Source organism: Heptranchias perlo, unplaced genomic scaffold (assembly GCF_035084215.1).
Source record: "Heptranchias perlo isolate sHepPer1 unplaced genomic scaffold, sHepPer1.hap1 HAP1_SCAFFOLD_263, whole genome shotgun sequence".
Classification (NCBI taxonomy): Eukaryota; Metazoa; Chordata; class Chondrichthyes; order Hexanchiformes; family Hexanchidae; genus Heptranchias; species Heptranchias perlo.
The window spans coordinates 179,497-193,274 of NW_027139275.1; the positions used below are offsets into that span (position 1 = coordinate 179,497).

At 46.5% G+C, this 13,778-nt stretch overlaps 1 protein-coding gene and 3 non-coding genes across 4 annotated transcripts in view; all 4 read left to right on the forward strand.

Annotated features, from left to right (window-relative positions):
- LOC137310548 (zinc finger protein 271-like) overlaps nt 1-13,778 on the forward strand; it is a 342,914-nt gene that overhangs the window by 177,396 nt on the left and 151,740 nt on the right. The gene's annotated exons all lie outside the window — the stretch shown is intronic.
- Nucleotides 1,480-1,552, forward strand: trnaf-gaa (transfer RNA phenylalanine (anticodon GAA)). The gene has a single exon. It is a non-coding gene; the product is annotated as a tRNA-Phe (tRNA).
- trnaf-gaa (transfer RNA phenylalanine (anticodon GAA)) lies at nt 7,225-7,297 on the forward strand. Its single transcript has one exon. It is a non-coding gene; the product is annotated as a tRNA-Phe (tRNA).
- Nucleotides 10,593-10,665, forward strand: trnak-cuu (transfer RNA lysine (anticodon CUU)). The gene has a single exon. It is a non-coding gene; the product is annotated as a tRNA-Lys (tRNA).

Sequence of the window (13,778 nt, forward strand, 5' to 3'; positions counted from 1 at the left end):
GATGAATTGCAGATCGCCTCGTGATCTAATTGAATGGGACAGCAGGTTCAAGGGGCTGAACGGTCTTCTCCTGTCTCCGATGTTCCTCTCCTGCTCAGTGCGGGGCTGGATGCCTGGTAAGAGGCATCAGACTAACTCCAGAATGGAAAAGCGGGTGTTCAGAAGCAGCCACCCTGAGATGGTCGGACAAACTGAACCCCGACAGCAACCTCACCACCCGCCTCTCTGCAATAATAGGATGAGAAGGAGCCCTGCCGCTGGCCCGGCTAGCTCAGTCGGTAAAGCACGAAATTCCTAATCTCAGGGTCGTGGGTTTAAACCACACATTGGGCGTTTTGTGTTCTATTTTTCACAGTGGGTGATGAAAGGTTCAAAGTGCAACCTCTTATCTCCAGTTCAAGAAATCCAGTTATATAAACAGACACAACCCTGAGCTGTGTGAAAGGAAACCGTGAGCGTTGCCAAATATCCAGTCCCTCCCGATTCTATCTTCTCATTCCCTCCACATGGGACACGGCAGATACCGTTTCAATAGGCTTCATTTTTGCTGTTATTAAAAATGTTGATGGTTAGGAAGTGTAATATTTAGAAGACGCCAACTCTGGATCCATTCGCCTCTCTGATACCTCCTGAGCCCACCTGACCCTCTTTGATTCTCCCTGAGCTCCTCATCTTCTCTGATACCCTCAGAGAGTCCATTATCCTCTTTGAACCTTGTCAGTGCCCTTTACACTCTCTGACACCCGCTGAGTGCCCCTCACCCACTGATACGCCCTGAGCGTCCTTACACTCTCTGATACCCTCTGGCAGTGCTTCCCCTGTGCGAGATCTCAATATACTCTCTGATACCCTCTGACTGCCCCTTCCCCTCTCTGAGCCCCGTTACACTCTCTGATACCCTCTGACTGCCCCTTCCCCTCTCTGAGCCCCTTTCCACTCTCTGATACCCTCTGACTGCCCCTTCCCCTCTCTGAGATGCCCTTGCCCCAAAGCATCGCCACTAAGAAGCCATTAGACGCCCTGATGCCTTCTCAGAACCCGTTACCATCCCTGCGAACAAAGTGCGGTGTAACTTCACAGGTGGATCTACTGGTCTGTGTTAAGGATGAGATCCAGAGTTTGTTCGGTCGCTGTTGCTTCCGCCTCTCCCACTCCGAGAGCTCCATTGGCGGTCGGTACCGATTTTCCTCCGACAAACTGGGTGTGGATCTATGAGTGCGTTGTTGTTTTATAAACTTTGTGAGTTTATGTATGACAGCGATTTTTAGAAACCAACTGTGGGTTTGTATATCTGTGTGCGATATTTATAGATGACCTGTGGGAGTGTATCGATGAGTGTGATATTTCTATATGAACTGTGGGTGTATCTCCATGAGTGCGATGTTTTTTTATGAATTGAGGAATGAACAGGAGGGGCAATTCCACCTGGGGTTATATTTTGTTCCAAGACAATGAAATAAAGGAACTTTTTGATATGGGGCCGAAATAGCTCAGTTGGGAGAGCGTTAGACTGAAGATCTAAAGGTCCTTGGTTCAATCCCGAGTTTCGGCAGTTTTTGATTGTTTCGTTTCTTCTTCCTCGCTTCGATTCTCGCATTTATTTACAGTGAAATTTGATCCCCGCCACTGAAGAATTGGGGATGGAATAGAGAGACATCAAGGATGGGAAATATTTCTATCGTCTGTATTTGGTTTTTATTTCTCTGTTACCTTCTGCCTTTTTCTCTTGGTTTTGTCTCTCGGTGCCGGGTGACTATTTGATTTGATGCATTTGTCCTGAACTGATGCCTTTTCCACATCTCGGGGCGGTCAGGCCCGCTCTGTCTGTCTGTTGCTGCTGATGATCATTCATGGGAACAGGCTGCGAGTTAAACATTTACCTGCAAACCGGAGAAAGACAAATAAAAAGAAAGACGTATTTCTCCGGCCCAGGGGCAAAGTTATAATGGATGTTATTCAATAAACTGTCCCTGGGAATTTGTCTGTGGACCTGTTTGTAAAGCTTCGATTTAAAAGTTAAAAAACCCGAAATAAATAAAGTAAATTACAAGAATCGAATCCGTGATCATGATATTACGGTAAACTCTATGCAAATGAACTAACCGGCTGTCCGAATGGCACATTCGGCTGTTTAATTAATTTTTGTACCTGTGCGCTGGTTGGTAGCGGTTTCTGTACATGGACCAAAAATCTCTCTGCTCCTCCACAGTTCCTAGTTTATCACCATTTAGAAAATACACTGATTTATCGTAGATTTAAAGTGGATGACCTCGCTCTCCCCCACATTGAGCTATATTTGCCCACTCACTTAATTTATCAATTCCGACTTTTCAACTTCCTGCTTCTATCTACATTATTTATTGCGCCACCAGAAGGCTGAGTGTTCAAATCACGGGGTAATCGTTGCTGTTCGAGCTGATCGGATTCTGGATCGTTCCGGAATGAATGTTTCATCTGCTTTTTCTCAAATCTGCTTCTCTGGTTCCCAATTTTCAGGAAGGCGTCTCATTCTGCCCTCGACTTTTGATCTTGAACTGTGGTTGAAGATTTTGCAAAGAGGGAAAATAAATCCCCAAATCGCCCCACGTGACTCTCAAACGCTTTGGGAAGAAGTTCAGTTCAAACAATCAGGACTTTAAAGGCCCCTCAATGACCTGCACTTTCTTTGATTGAGTTTTGTTCGCCATTGTATTCGACCGTGAAATCGCTCTCCGCTTTCATCTCACTGGTGAAGAGTGTGACGGCCTTGTATCTGTCAGCGTGTAAGTGACGAGTTTGGGGTAAGCACGGGCCGCTTTCAATTTTGAAATCTCACCAAGCACCAGATAAAAGAAACTTAGAATCAAACTGTCCCTGTAAGTGATGAATTGAAGTGAATATCGCTCCAAGCAGATCTGGACAATGTGCAGCGCAGCCGCACAGGAGTTCCAAATCCACCCTCTCCCCACTCGGCAATCGCATTAACTGAACTTTACTCTGGCCCAGTGTCACCGCGCTGAAATCAAGTCTTTCTCGGCCACATACTTTCTTAACATCATAGTTGCTGGTTTAAGAGTGAAAACTGCCGTCCGCTTTACTGTAAGTGCAAGAGACAACTTTGTAGACACCGTGTAGTGTCACAGACCTGCTCGTTTGACCTGCTCATTTCATCTCATCTCATTTTCTGCAATATTGGAACAGAGAATGGTGAATCACAGCTCGAGAAATCAATCCTCTCTCCGACTGCGGGAGCGAGTCTTCCAACATACAGGCATTTAGGGGCAAGGGGAGTTTGATGTTCAGAAAGAAGACGGCACCGATTTTCACTCGTGCAAACTGCACACCCTTTATTTTGGAAAAGTAAACTGATGGTCAGACAGCTGTTCCATTGATCGCTGCAAGCTGAAACGGTAGCTCGGTGAATTAATGGCTCAAGATGGCCACTGTGGTGCAATTGGTTAGCGCCTTTGGTTATTAACTGTGAAGGTTGGTGGTTCGAGCCCACCCGGGGACAATAGGGAGCTTTGACCTTAAAATTCGTTGTTTCGCATTTCCAGGTTTCGAATGTGCGTTCTGTTCACAGAAAAATGTACCGTAAACATTGCCAGCTGAGCGCGGCTGATATTCCACCTGCCGCTGGATAACAGGTATCTGAACAATATCCAAAAAACCGAGAATGGCTTGATGGTGATCGAAATACTTCTTGACAAACAAGGTTCAAAAGGAGGGCTCACGATTAAAGTGAAATATTATTCACCTTCCGACAGGTTTCAGTTTATTTGTGAGAGATCGTTAAAGGATCCTGCAGCGCTGCCTCAGTTAACAAAAGCAGTTCGAAGCCGCTTTTTTGACGCAGCATCAAACCCATCAGTTTTTCGCTGCTTCCCCAGCTCCCCGAGTGAGTGAGGCCGTGACAGCAGTAACATTGTCCGGCCCCGCTTTCTCCAATCACCCGCTGCCGGCGGAAAGCAGCGAATGCAGCCTCAGACAGCGCATTACTGTCCATCCCTGGGAAACAATTTCCAACTGAAACAGATTGGAGTTGTGCTGAGCTTTGAGTCTGTAGCGTGGACGTGACGAATTTCAGGTTGATATCATCCATTCATTTTTTTATATCTCAGAAACGCACCAGGAGAAAACCGGAACTGAGAATCAAATTGTCCCTGTAGGTGATGAATTCAAGGGAATATCGCTCCAAGCAGATCTGGGAAAGTCACAGTGCAACCGCACAGAAGTTCCAAATTCTCCCTCTCGCCACTCGGCAAACATTAACTGACCTTTGCTCTGGCCTGGTGTCACCTCGATCAAACCGTCTCTTTCGCGTATGATTTTTTCACGAGTGCAAAGCGTCCCCCGCTTCAGTGAAGCTGCAATCGACATTTTCTTCTAGATGCCATGTCATGGGCCAGATAAAGGATGTGAACAGTTACTGCTGGGAACAAATTAAAAAGTAGCAGAAGTTCATCAAAGTTGCACCATTGAAAGTCCTGGGTGGAGGTTTAGAGGCTGCGATTGTGGGAAGAGTTTTGTTGCGATTCTAACAGACCCTCGATTGAATTTCCGGGATGTCCAGAGCAGCGAAATAACTCAGTCAGACTGAAGATCTAAAGGGTTCAGTCCCGGGTTTCAGGAGCGTTTTCTCTCCCTCTCTGTTATCTTGATACCTCCTCCGTGCCCTTTCCATTTTCTGATACGCTCGGAGGGCCCCTTACCCACTGACACACCCTGACTCTCCCTGATAACATCTGGCAGTCCCTTGCCCTCTCTGATAACATCTGGCAGTCCCTTGCCCTCTCTGATAACATCTGGAAGTCCCTTGCCCTCTCTGATAACATCTGGCAGTCCCTTGCCCTCTCTGATAACATCTGGCAGTCCCTTGCCCTCTCTGATAACATCTGGCAGTCCCTTGCCCTCCCTGATAACATCTGGCAGTCCCTTGCCCTCTCTGATAACTTCTGAGAGTGCCGTAAACTCTTTGATACCTCATAGCCTCATACCCCTTGATAACCCCTGAGAAGCCCTTTGATTCCCTGACAGCCTCTGGGATCCCGTTGCCCCACCGGATCCACACGAATAAACCCTTAGACTCCCTGGTTCATTCTCAGGAGCCATTAACCTCTCTGCTACCCAAGTGCGATTTAATTCCACATGTGGATCTACCAGTCTGTGTTAAGGATCAGATCCACGGTTTGTTCGCTCTCATTACTCCGAAGCACTCTGTTCACCGAGAGGGAAATCGCATCTACGTTTATGTGATTTTCAAAGAAAAATAAAACATTGCATGTCCAGAAAACAGAAATAGCTCAGATGGGGTCGCGTTAGAATTAAAATCCACAGATCCTTTGTTCAATCTCCGCTTAAGGCGGCCTTTTTTCCTCTCTCTCTGTTGGCGGAATGCATAATAAGGGGGTTTAATCTTGAAATTAGTGCTCGATTAATGAGGCGAGAAATCAGGAATCACTTTCGCAAACAAAATACGGCCGAAAGCTGGAACTCTGTCGGCCAAAAGGATGTGGATTGAGGCTCAATTCAAATTTTCAATCTGATATTCATCGATCTTTTTTCTGTTCGGGTCCCAGGGGATATGAGTCCAAGGCAGGGAAACAGAGTTGAATTATTGATCACTTCATGATCTAATTGAATGGGACAGGAGGTTCGAGGGGCTGAATGGTCTTCTCCTGTCCCGATGTTCCTCTCCTGCTCAGTGCGGGGCTGGACGACTGGTAAGAGGCATCAGACCGACTCCAGAATGAAAAGCGGGTGTTCAGATTCAGCCACCTTGGGATTGTCGGACAAACTGAACCCCTACAGCAACCTCACCACCCGCCTCTCTGCAATAATCGGATGAGAAGGAGCCCTGCCGCTGGCCCGGCTAGCTCAGTCGGTAAAGCACGAAATTCCTAATCTCAGGGGCGTGGGTTTAAACCACACATTGGGCGTTTTGTGTTCTATTTTTCACAGTGGGTGATGAAAGGTTCAAAGTGCAACCTCTTATCTCCAGTTCAAGAAATCCAGTTATATAAACAGACACAACCCTGAGCTGTGTGAAAGGAAACCGTGAGCGTTGCCAAATATCCAGTCCCTCCCGATTCTATCTTCTCATTCCCTCCACATGGGACACGGCAGATACCGTTTCAATCGGCTTCATTTTTGCTGTTATTAAAAATGTTGATGGTTAGGAAGTGTAATATTTAGAAGACGCCAACTCTGGATCCGTTCGCCTCTCTGATACCTCCTGAGCCCACCTTACCCTCTTTGATTCTCCCGGAGCTCCTTATCTTCTCTGATACCCTCAGAGAGTCCATTATCCTCGTCAGCGCCCTTTACACTCTCTGATACCCGCTGAGTGCCCCTCACCCACTGAGACGCCCTGAGCGTCCTTCACTCTCTGATACCCTCTGGCAGTCCTTCCCCTGTGCGAGGTCTCAATATACTCTCTGATACCCTCTGGCAGTCTCTGCGAGATCTCAATATACTCTCTGACTGCCCCTTCCCCTATCTGAGCCCCGTTACACTCTCTGATGCCCTCTGACTGCCCCTTCCCCTCTCTGAGCCCCGTTACACTCTCTGATACCCTCTGACTGCCCCTTCCCCTCTCTGAGCCCCGTTACACTCTCTGATACCCTCTGACTGCCCCTTCCCCTCTCTGAGCCCTGTTACACTCTCTGATGCCCTCTGACTGTCCCTTTCCCCTCTCTGAGATGCCCTTGTCCCAAAGCATTGCCACTAAGAAGCCATTGGACGCCCTGTTGCCTTCTCAGAACCCGTTACCGTCCCTGATATCAAAGTGCGGTGTAACTTCACAGGTGGATCTACCGGTCTGTGTTAAGGATGAGATCCAGAGTTTGTTCGGTCGCTGTTGCTTCCGCCTCTCCCACTCTGAGAGCTCCATTGGCAGTCGGTACCGATCTTCCTCCTATAAAATGGGTGTGGATCTATGAGTGCGCTGCTGATTTATAAACTTTGGGAGTTTATGTATGACAGTGCTGTTTTTATATGAACTGTGGGTGTGTATATATGAGTGTGATGTTTATATATGAACTGTGGGTGTGTATATATGAGTGTGATGTTTATATATGAACTGTGGGTGTGTTTTTATGAGTGCGATGTTTATATATGAACTGTGGGTGTGTATATATGAGTGCGATGTTTTTATATGAATTGTGGAATGAACAGGAGGGGTAATTCCACCTGGGGTTATATTTTCTTCCACGACAATGACACAGAGTAAAGGTTAGCTGCAGAGCCGAAATAGCTCAGTTGGGAGAGCGTTAGACTGAAGATCTAAAGGTCCTTGGTTCAATCCCGAGTTTCGGCAGTTTTTGGTTGTTTAGTTTCTTTTTCTTTGGGTCGATTCTCGCATTTATTTGCAGTGAAACTTTTGCAAAGAGGGAAAAGATGTCGCCAAATCGCTTCACGTGAATCTCAAACGCTTTGGGAAGAAGTTCAGTTCAAACAATCAGGAATTTAAAGGCACCTCAATGACCGACACTTTCATTGAATGAGTTTTGTTCGCCATTGTATTCGACCGTGAAATCGCTCTCCGCTTTCATCTCACTGAAGTGAAGAGTGTGACGGCCTTGTATCTGTCAGCGTGTAAGTGACGAGTTTGGAGTCGGTATGGGCCGCTTTCAATTTTGAAATCTCACCAAGCACCAGAAAAAAGAAACTTAGAATCAAACTGTCCCTGTAAGTGATGAATTGAAGTGAATATCGCTCCAAGCAGATCTGGACAATGCGCAGCGCAGCCGCACGGGAGTTCCAAATCCACCCTCTCCCCACTCGGCAATCGCATTAACTGAACTTTACTCTGGCCCAGTGTCACCGCGCTGAAATCAAGTCTTTCTCGGCCACATACTTTCTTAACATCATAGTTACTGGTTTAATAGTGAAAACTGCCGTCCGCTTTACTGTAAGTGCAAGAGACAACTTTGTAGACACCGTGTAGTGTCACAGACCTGCTCGTTGGACCTGCTCATTTCATCTCATCTAATTTTCTGCAATATTGGAATAGAGAATGGTGAATCACAGCTCGAAAAATCAATCCTCTCTCCGACTGGGGGACCGAGTCTTCCAACATACAGGCATTTAGGGGCAAGGGGAGTTTGATGTTCAGAAAGAAGACGGCACCGATTTTCACTCGTGCAAACTGCACACCCTTTATTTTGGAAAAGTAAACTGATGGTCAGACAGCTGTTACATTGATCGCTGCAAGCTCAAACGTTAGCTCGGTGAATTAATGGTTCAAGAAGGCCACTGTGGTGTAATTGGTTCGCGCGTTTGGTTATTAACTGTGAAGGTTGGTGGTTCGAGCCCACCCGGGGACAATAGGGAGCTTTTACCTTAAAATTCGTTGTTTCGCATTTCCAGGTTTCGAATGTGTGTTCTGTTCACAGAAAAATGTACCGTAAACATTGCCAGCTGAGCGCGGCTGATATTCCACCTGCCGCTGGATAACAGGTATCTGAACAATATCCAAAAAACCGAGAATGGCTTGAAGGTGATCGAAATACTTCTTGACAGACAAGGTTCAAAAGGAGGGCTCACGATTAAAGTGAAATATTATTCACCCTCCGACAGGTTTCAGTTTATTTGTGAGAGATCGTTAAAGGATCCTGCAGCGCTGCCTCAGTTAACAAAAGCAATTCTAAGCCGCATTTTTGACGCAGCATCAAACCCATCAGTTTTTCGCTGATCCCCAGCTCCCCGAGTGAGTGAGGCCGTGACAGCAGCGACATTGTCCGGCCCCGCTTTCTCCAATCACCCGCTGCCGGCGGAAAGCAGCGAATGCAGCCTCAGACAGCGCATTACTGTCCATCTCTGGGAAACAATTTCCAACTGAAACAGATTGGAGTCGTGCTGAGCTTTGAGTCTGTAGCGTGTCCGTGACGAGGTTCAGGTTGATATCATCCATTCATTTTTTTATATCTCAGAAGCGCACCAGGAGAAAACCGGAACTGAGAATCAAATTGTCCCTGTAGGTGATGAATTCAAGGGAATATCGCTCCAAGCAGATCCGTGAAAGTCACAGTGCAACCGCACAGAAGTTCCAAATTCTCCCTCTCGCCACTCGGCAAACATTAACTGACCTTTGCTCTGGCCTGGTGTCACCTCGATCAAACCGTCTCTTTCGCGTATGATTTTTTCACGAGTGCAAAGCGTCCCCCGCTTCAGTGAAGCTGCAATCGACATTTTCTTCTAGATGCCATGTCATGGGCCAGATAAAGGATGTGAACAGTTACTGCTGAGAACAAATTAAAAAGTAGCAGAAGTTCATCAAAGTTGCACCATTGAAAGTCCTGGGTGGAGGTTTAGAGGCTGCGATTGTAGGAAGAGTTTTGTTGCGATTCTAACAGACCCTCGAGTGAATTTCCGGGATGTCCAGAACACCGAAATAACTCAGTCAGACTGAAGATCTGAAGGGTTCAGTCCCGGGTTTCAGGAGCGTTTTCTCTCCCTCTCTGTTATCTTGATACCTCCTCCGTGCCCTTTCCATTTTCTGATACGCTCGGAGGGCCCCTTACCCACTGACACACCCTGACTCTCCCTGATAACATCTGGCAGTCCCTTGCCCTCTCTGATAACATCTGGCAGTCCCTTGCCCTCTCTGATAACATCTGGAAGTCCCTTGCCCTCTCTGATAACATCTGGCAGTCCCTTGCCCTCTCTGATAACATCTGGCAGTCCCTTGCCCTCTCTGATAACTTCTGAGAGTGCCGTAAACTCTTTGATACCTCATAGCCTCACACCCCTTGATAACCCCTGAGAAGCCCTTTGATTCCCTGACAGCCTCTGGGATCCCGTTGCCCCACCGGATCCACACTAATAAACCCTTAGACTCCCTGGTTCATTCTCAGGAGCCATTAACCTCTCTGCTACCCAAGTGCGATTTAATTCCACATGTGGATCTACCAGTCTGTGTTAAGGATCAGATCCACGGTTTGTTCGCTCTCATTACTCCGAAGCACTCTGTTCACCGAGAGGGAAATCGCATCTACGTTTATGTGATTTTCAAAGAAAAATAAAACATTGCATGTACAGAAAACAGAAATAGCTCAGATGGGGTAGCGTTAGAATTAAAATCCACAGATCCTTTGTTCAATCTCCGCTTAAGGCGGCCTTTTTTCCTCTCTGTTGGCGGAATGCATAATGAGGGGGTTAATCTTGAAATTAGTGCTCGATTAATGAGGCGAGAAATCAGGAATCACTTTCGCAAACAAAATACGGCCGAAAGCTGGAACTCTCTCGGCCAAAAGGATGTGGATTGAGGCTCAATTCAAATTTACAAGACTGATATTGACAGATCTTTTTTCGGTTCGGGTCCCAAGGGATATGTTTCCAATGCGGGGAAACAGAGTTGAGTTACAGACCACCTCATGATCCAATTGAATGGGACAGCAGGAAGAGGGGCTGAGTGGCCCTCTCCTGTCTCGATGTTCCTCTCCTGCTCAGCGCGGTGCTGGAGGACGGGGAAAAGGCATCAGACTGACTCCAGAATGAAAAGCGAGTGCACAGAAGGAGCGACGCTGGGATTGTCAGACAAACTGAACCCCTGCAGCAAAATCCACAGCTGCCTCTCTACAATAATAGGATGGGAAAGCATCTTGAAGGCGGCCTGGCTAGCTCAGTCGGTAGAGCATGAGACTCTTAATCTCAGGGTCGTGGGTTCGAGCCCCACGCTGGGCGTTTCGTGTTTTATTTCTCAAACTGGGTGATAAAAGGTCCAAAGTGCGACCTCTTATCTCCAGTTCATGAAATCCAGTTACATTCACAGACACAACACTGAGCTGTGTGAAAGGAAACCGTGAGCGTTGCAAAATATCCAGCCCCTCCCGATTCTATCGTCTCATTCCCTCCACATGGGACACGGACAGATTATCGGTTCAACCGGCTTCATTTTTTGCTGTTATTAAATGTGTTGATGCCTTCAAAATGTAAGATTCAGAAGATGCCAACTCTGGATCCATTCGCCTCTCTGATACCTCCGGAGACCCCCTTACCTGATTTGATTCTCCGTGAGCTCCTCATCTTCTCCGATATGGTCCGAGAGTCCATTATCCTTTTTGAACCTTGTCAGCGCCCTTTACACTCTCTGATACCCGCAAAATGCTCCTTACCCACTGATACGCCCTGAGCCCTCTTACACTCTCTGATACTCTCTGACACTCCCTTCCCTTCTCTGAGATCCTGTTACACTGTCTGATACCCTCTGACACTCCCTTCCCCTCTCTGCGATCCTCTTACACTCTGATATCCTCCGACACTCCCTTCGCCTCTCTGAGATCCCGTTACACTGTCTGATACCCTCTGACACTCCCTTCCCCTCTCTGAGATCCCCTTACACTCTGTGCTACTCTCTGACACTCCCTTCCCTTCTCTGTGATCCCGTTACACTGTCTGATACCCTCTGATACTCCCTTCCCCTCTCTGAGCCCTCTTACGCTCTCTGATACCCTCTGACACTCCCTTCCCCTCTCTAAGATCCTCTTACGCTCTCTGATACCCTCTGACACTCCCTTCCCCTCTCTAAGATCCCCTTACACTCTCTGATACCCTGTGACACTCCCTTCGCCTCTCTAAGATCCCCTTACACTCTCTGATACGCTCTAATAGTCTCTTCCCCTCTCTGGGATCCCCTTGCCCCACCGGATCGCCACTAAGAAGCCATTAGACTCCCTGAACCCTTCTCAGAGCCCATTACCCTTCCTCATACCCAAGTACAATGTAATTTCACAGGATGATCGATCGGCTTGTGTTCAGAATGAGATCCACAGTTTGTACGGCCCATGCTGCTTCCGCCTCTCCCACTCCGAGAGCCCAAGCGGCGGTCGGAACCAATCTCCCTCCTATAAACTCGGAGTGTAAGTATGAGTGCGCTGTTGTTTCATAAACTGTGGGTGTGTATATATGAGTGCGATGTTTATATATGAACTGTGGGTGTGTATATATGAGTGCGATGTTTATATATGAACTGTGGGTGTGTATATATGTGTGCGATGTTTATATATGAACTGTGGGTGTGTATATATGATTGCGATGTTTATATATGAACTGTGGGTGTGTATATATGAGTGCGATGTTTATATATGAACTGTGGGTGTGTATATATGATTGCGATGTTTATATATGAACTGTGGGTGTGTATACATGAGTGCGGTGTTTATATATGAACTGTGGGTGTGTCTATATGTGTGCGATGTTTATATATGAACTGTGGGTGTGTATATATGAGTGCGATGTTTATATATGAACTGAGGGTGTGTATATATGAGTGTGATGTTTATATATGAACTGTGGGTGTGTATATATGAGTGCGATGTTTCTATATGAACTGTGGGTGTGTAGATATGAGTGCGATGTTTATATATGAACTGTGGGTGTGTATATATGAGTGCGATGTTTATCTATGAAGTGCGGTAATGAACAGGAGGAGCAGGGCTTCGGAGGGGTTATATTTTCTTGGAAGACAATGGCGCAAAGTTGCATTTGCTCTGGGGTCCAAATACTCAGTTGGAATTGCATTGGACTGAAGATCTAAAGGTCCTTGGTTTAATCCCGGGTTCGGTAGTTTTTGGTTGTTTCGTTTCTTCTTCTTTGGGTCGATTCTCGCATTTATTGACAGATAAATTTGATCCCCGCCACTGAAGGATTGGGGATGGATTTGAGAGACATCAAGGATGGGAGATATTTATATCGTCTGTATTTGGTTTTTATTTCTCTGTTACCTTCTGCCTTTTTCTCTTGGTTTTGTCCCTCTCGGTGCCGGGTGACTATTTGATTTCATGCATTTGTTCCAAACTGATGCCTTTTCCACATCTCGGGGCGGTCAGACCCGCTCTGTCTGTCTGTTGCTGCTGATGATCATTAATGGGAACAGGCCGCGAGTTAAACGTTTCTCTGCAAACCGGAGAAAGACAAATAAAAAGAAAGACGTGTTTCTCCGGCCCAGGGGTAAAGTTACAATGGATGTTATTCAATAAAACTGTCCCCGTGAATTTGTTTGTGAATCTGTTTGTAAAGCTTGGGTTTTAAAAGTTCCGAAAACCCGAAATAAAGCCCCTTAACAGCCCATACAGGAATCAAACCCACGATTACAACATTATGGTGTGTTTTAAGCAAGTTAACTGACCAGCCGTTACGAACATCCCAATCATCGTTTTTTTTTACCAACACTAGTTTGAAGTGATTTCTGTACACGGACCCCTAAATCTCTCTGACCCTCCACAGTTCCCAGCTTCTCACCATTTAGAACGTACCCTGATCTATCCTTTTTTGATCCAAAGTGGATGACCTCCAGAAAAAGTGACTAAAGTAGTGGACAGGGGAATGTCAATGGATGTTATTTATATGGACTTCCAGAAGGCATTTGATAAGGTCCCACATAAGAGAATGTTAGCTAAGATAGAAGCCCATGGAATCGAGGGAAAGGTATGGACTTGGTTAGGTAGTAGGCTGAGCGAAAGGCGACAGAGAGTAGGGAGAATGGGTAGGTACTTACATTGGCAGGATGTGACTAGTGGTGACCCGCGGGGATTTGTCTTGGGGCCTCAATTATTCACAATATTTTTTAACGACTCAGATGAAGGCATAGAAAGTCTCATATCTAAGTTTGCCGATGACACAAAGATTGCTGGCATTGTAAGCAGTGTGGATGAAAACATAAAATTACCAAGTGATATTGATAGATTAGGTGAATGGACAAAACTGTGGCAACTCATGGACCAGCATATTCCTCACTCTACCATTACCAACAAGCCAGGGGATCAACCCTGGTTAAATGAAGAGTGTAGAAGAGCAGG